Here is a 6,265-nt window from a genome sequence, read left to right on the forward strand (position 1 = left end):
TGCTGTTGCTTATTAGTCCATTTGTGAGAATTTTTATTTTCTTTATGATGAGGTGTAATCCATACCAAAGGGCATAGTCCTAGATCTTCATCAGTAAATGCTTCACATCCTGTTCACTTTCAGCAAGCAAAGTTGTGTCATCTGCATATCACAGGGTGTTAATGAATCTTCCACCAATATTGGTGCCACATTTTACTTCATATTGTCCAGCTTTCTCAGATTATTTGCCCAGTATACAGATTGAATAACTAGTGAAATAACAACCCTGATACACACCTTTCCTGATTTTAAACCACACAGAATCCCCTTGTTCTGTTTGAATTACTGTGTCTTGGTGTATGTACAGGTTCTTCATGGGCACAATTAAGTATTCTAGAATTCCCATTCTTTCCAATATTAGCCATAATTCGTTATGATGCACACAGTTGGATGCCTTTGCATAGTCAATAAAACACAGGTAAACATCTTTCTGGTATTCTCTGCTTTCAGCCAAGACCTGTTTGATATCAGCAATGATATCTCTTTTAAATAATCTTCATTTTAAAGATGACCAGAAGATATACAGAAAGTTATACAGCTAGAAGTTTAAATATTTAGTATTTTGTTTTCTTGGTATCCAAACTCCACAGAAGGGAGGATAAAAGTGTGGAGAAGATCTTTGAGGGGAATGAAGAAGCTGATGGCTATTTGAACTTGAAAATGACTCAATTGATATCCTAAACCAACTAGTTGCCATCAAGTTGATTCCTACTCATGGAGACCTTATGTGTGTCAGAATAGGACTGTGCTCCATAGGGTTTTCAGTGGTTGATTTTTTGGGAAATAGGTTGCCAGGCCTTTCTTCTGAGGTACTTCTGAGTCAACTCAGACCTCTAACCTTTTGCTGCCAAGAGCATTAACTGTTTGCAACACCCAGGAAATCCTTACATCCTGAAGTGGGTGAGAAATTACCCAAAATTAAATGTTATAGTACTGGCATGGCAAGATGTTCCACTACTGAACACATATGAGGAGTCATGAGCAAGTGAAGTTCAATTACAAAGAAATAGTTATGTGACTGTTCATCTCTAGTGATTATACGTTTCAGACTTACACATTATAATTACACAAATAATTAAGTGGTCAACTACTATACAAAAAGTTGGTGGTTCAAACCCACTCAGAGGTAGGTGCCTCAGAATGGCGATCTGATTCTGAAATGTCACAGCCTTGAAAATCCCATGGAGCAGTTTTACTCTGACACATGGGGTCTCCATTAGCAACTTGTTGTTGTTATATGCCGTCGAGTCGGCCCCAACTCATAGCGACCCCTCCTTGGGTTTCTGAGGCGGTATCACTAAGGAAGTAGATTGCCCAACTTTCCTTTCGAGGAGTGGCTTGTGGGTTTGAACCACCAGCCTTCTGGTTAGCAGTCAAGTACCTTAGGCACTATGCTACCAGAGCTCCTCCATTAGCAACTAGCAACAACAATATACATATAAACCTCTACCTTATAGTAAGCATTCTATAAATATTTATAATAATTATTATCAATGTCCAAATTGTAAACTGCCTTGGTTTTCTACTTAAGGGCTTTATTCCAAAATTCTAGGTTTCTCCCTTGCTTTCTCCCAGTGATCTCTCTTGGTATTGGAGTTGTTCACTATAGTTTTCTGGTACTAATTGCTTGTTTATAATACACACTCCTGGCCTTTGCAGAACCACTTGGCTACCCCCTTGGTTCTCTTTCCTGTCTATTGATCCAACATCTCCTCGATTACTTCCTTTGTCCTGAGGAGTTTCTATGTTTGCTTGGCTATGGCCATTTCCTTTCTATGCTTACCGTTCAAGTCATGCAGAATATTCCTCTCCATCTTTTCCTGTCTATCCAATTTATTTAAAGCTATTAACCCAATAAATAATAAATTCTATCAAGTTATTCCATTTAATTCCAGTTAATGTTTTGTCAGCCACTATCAGAGCATGACATATAATAAAATTTATAATTCATTATTATAATTATAATTCATATATAAGTTATAATTCATTTATATTTATAATCTTTTAATTCATCAGCATAGATTAAATAACTAACCTTTATTTCAAGGTTATTGCAACAGATTGTTGGGAAAAGTGGGCATGCCTAACAGTCTTACCTACCTCAGGAAATCTGAGTAATGTGGAAGCCAGTAGGAGTTCTACTTATTTTAATTTCTCTGGGCTTACCCCTTCTTTCTGACCCAGCCCTGTCACTCTCTACACTCTCAATGACTGTCTACATTCACATGTACCCTCACCAGAAAATAGACAAAGAAGAGAGATAGGGAAAAATGATATGGAGAAGGAGAAGAAAGAGGGAAAGGAGGAGAAAAAAGAGCATGATGAAGAGAAGCACAAGAAGGCAGAGAAGAAGAACTAATGAGTTTGCAACAGTCCCCTGAGGTAGGTATTATAGATGTGCAAACTGAGATTTGAATAAGGTACATATTTTGAAAAAGATAGCTTGCTTAAGCTATAAGAGGCAGAACTGACAAGGCTGAGAACAGGGGCAAGATGATAGAAGAGGCAGTCGTAGCTGATGCAGGCCCAAAGAGGTGGAGCAGAAATTGACAGTAGCAGCAGAGGAAAACCATGGGACAAGAACCACGGGGGCCCTGCCAAGGCATAGGGAGTTAGACCTTAACTTGTTCAACAGTCCTTAATGGTGTTTATAGAGAACAAATAAATATGATTCAGTGTGGTAAATGGTTTAATAGAAGTATTTAAAAATATTTAAAGGTGGTATAGGCAAACAAGGGAGAAAATAAGTGTGTAGAGAAATTGGAGAATACGATAGAGAGTAGATGATTTTTGAGTTAGAACTGCAGGAGCAGAGATCTTTCTAAGGGGCACATACTGTTGAAGAGTATTTCATCAACGAAAGCAGACAAGAAGGCCTGAGGATGACTCATTGGATGAGAAGGCTGAAATAAGAAGACCTCCTCTAGCTTGAGTTCTAATTTGGGGCTTGGTATAGCTGGGCAAGTAGAGTGAAATGGTTTAAAAATGCAGACCCAAGTTTGAGTCCTGGGTGCTATTTCCTAGATGTTATTATCAGCTATTTCCTAGATGTTATTATCAACTGAATTTTCCAGCTGAGAAAATGGAAGCTCAACCTTAATCTCGTTGAGTCTCCATTTCCTCATCTCTGAAATTGAGCTGATAACAATACTCCTTTCATAGAACAGTTGTGAGAAATCTCTCAGTAGCCAGTTCCAGCTTTTACAGAACTTTCAAGCACTTTAGACACTTGGAGATGCATTAAGGAAGATCACTTTACCATTCAGACTGCTGTTTTATTGATGTTATGTTGTTAGGATGGATAGGTTGCATACAGAACAGGGCAAAGTTGTCGCCAATCTTGCTCCAAAATGGATTTTCTGAAAAATGCTTATTAGAAAGTTAAAAGGCTTTTCTTTCATCTTGCCAGTGTGTTATTTCTGATTTATCTCATATGTGTTTGTCCTGTGAAGACCTTTTTCTCTCTTTAGTTCCTTACTAGATGTCGAGGTTTGAACCTTCACCCAACTCCAGCTTCAATAGACCTAAAACCAAAAACCAAACTCACTGACATCAAGTCGATTCCGACTTACAGCAACCCCCTTTGGGTTTCTGAGGCAGTAAATCTTTACGGAGGTAGATTGTCCAGTCTTCCTTTTGGAGAAGTAGTTGGTGGGTTTGAACTGCCAGCCTTCTGGTTAGCAGGCAAATGTTTTAGGCACTATGCCATCAGACTCAAAATTAGTATAGATCTCACACATCTACTAGAGAGGTAAGTGACAATTTTGGGATTAAGGATCTACAAATGATTTAATAAAAAAGGAAATTACATAGAAAGTGGGCAATATTGTTTTAAAAAAATTGGATCAACTATGCTTACAAGGAAGGTTGGGCAATCTGCTTCCGTAGTGTTACCACCTCAGAAATCCAAGGAGGGGTCCCTATGAGTTGGATCTGACTTGATGGCACATAACAACAACAACAATTATAAACTAGGAACCCTGGTCGTGCAGTGGTTAAGTGCTCACTAAACAAAAGATTGGCAGTTCAAATCCACCAGCCACTCCTTGGGAGAAAGATGTGACAGTTTCCTCCTATAAAGATTTACAGTCTTGGACACACTATTGGGCAGTTCTACTCTGTCCTATTGGGTTTTAATGAGTAGGAGTCGACTCAATTACAACGGGTTTGATTTTCTGGTTATGACTATAAACCATTGATATTTTTAGTGGGGAATCACAGAATACTTAAGAAATTCCATTAACATCACTCTAATACTGATTGCCCATCAAGCTGTCAGCAATGAAACCAAACCCACTGCCATCGAGTAGGTTCCAACTCATAGCAACCCCCGTTGGGTTTCCAAGGCTGTAAATCTTTACTGAAGCAGAAGGCCTCATCTTGTTTCCACAGAGCAGCTGGTGGGCTCCAGTCACTGATCTTTTGGGTTGGCAGCCAAATACCTTAACTGCTATACCACCAGAGCTCCTTATCAGCAATGAATAAGTGGTAGCTGTTATTTTTGTTATCAACAAAACATTTAGCCCAGTTATTATGATCAATGGCCAATTGAAGTGTTGCCAAAGGCTATTGATATTTCTTGAGGAAATTAAAAGATGAAAAGGGAGATGTCAAACTGGAAAAATAAGCTTGTAGCCGTTTATTCTGGATACATACATTGAGAGATGGCTGTGATTAGTTCTTTTAGTATTACAAATCTCTTGAATTTAATCCAGGGACTACATATTCCATTCTACTTTGCAACTAGGTTTGATCATGTGACTATTCTGGCAAATGAGATGGGAGCACAAATTGTAAATGAAATCTCCAGCTCACATTATTGGGAGAAAGCTGCTTGCTCTTCACGTCCTTGGTTCTTTTCTCATGTGTAGTGAGTGAGCTTCAATCATGTTAACAAGGGCACAAAGATAAAAGAAAGTACCTGGATGACTTTGAGGAACAGAGTCACTGACAGACCACCTACCTCCAGACTGTTACATGGGAGAGTGATAATTTTTATTTTGTTTCAGCCACTGTATTTTTTTTAGTCTCTCCATTATAGTAATTTAGCTTAATACATTAAATAAAACACCTGGTACAATGCCAATTAACTGTAAAGGAAAAGAAAATTTTAAAAGATGTACACATGATAAAAATATATCATCAAAAATGATGCCTAAAAATGTGAGTATAATTAGCATAATTTCTGGGTACAGAAACCATACATAATTTGAGTTTCACACATTCAAATCAATTTCAGTTTTTGTGAACTAAATTGAGTGAAAATAAAAGACTACCTGCTTTCTCAAGTATATTTTTAAGGGTATACATCTGGTGTAAGTAAGTGGTAAGTGCTGAGGCCTCTCTGTCCTCAGAAAGCAAACCATAGAGTATTTGTTTTAGTACTAATACCAATGAGGCTTCTGTTTAGCTACCAGACAAAAACAAAGAGTCTGCTCCAACATCTTGGATATGTTTGAAATGTCTCCAGCTGTATGTTGTTGTTTTTGTTATGTGCTGTCAAGTCATCTCCGACTCATAGCAACCCCTCCTTGGGTTTTGGAGGTGGTATCTCTAAGGCAGTAGATTGCACAACTTTCCTTCTGAGGAGTAGCTGGTGGGTTTGAACTGCCAACCTTCTGGTTAGCAGTCAAGTGCCTTAGGCACCACACCATCAGAGCTCCCTTCCAGCTGTGTAGCATATGAAATGATGGTCACAATGTTAAAGACACAGGGAAGGTAAATGCAAAAGTGAAATGAGAAAAATAACTTTTCTGTTCATAAAGAAGGCCATGTTTCTTTTTGTTGACTTATTACTAACACTCCCAGCTGAGCATCTGTTCCTTTCTGTATTGTGCTTTCAATGAAAAACATCAAATATATTGAAAATAACTAAGGATTCAGCCAGTATTATACTGGCAATTTTTCCAATCTCCCTTGTCTAAATGTACACATTATATTGTTGTTGTTGTTGTTATGTGCCTGCCGTCGAGTCGGACCTGACTCATAGTGACCCTTCCTTGGGTTTCCGAGGCAGTATCACTACAGAAGTAGATTGCCCCATCTTCCTTCCAAGGAATGGCTGGTGCATTTGAACTGCCAGCCTTCTGGTTAGCAGTCAAGTGCCTTAGCCACTATGCTACCAGAGCTCCCACACATTATATTAGGTTCCCTAAATCTTTATTGCCCAGAATTTCTCCCCCTCAAACCACAAAACCCCTGAATTTATCTTTCCATAAATGGAAAA

Source organism: Orycteropus afer, unplaced genomic scaffold (assembly GCF_000298275.1).
Source record: "Orycteropus afer afer isolate SDZICR_OR568_19922 unplaced genomic scaffold, OryAfe1.0 scaffold00189, whole genome shotgun sequence".
NCBI lineage: Eukaryota > Metazoa > Chordata > Mammalia > Tubulidentata > Orycteropodidae > Orycteropus > Orycteropus afer.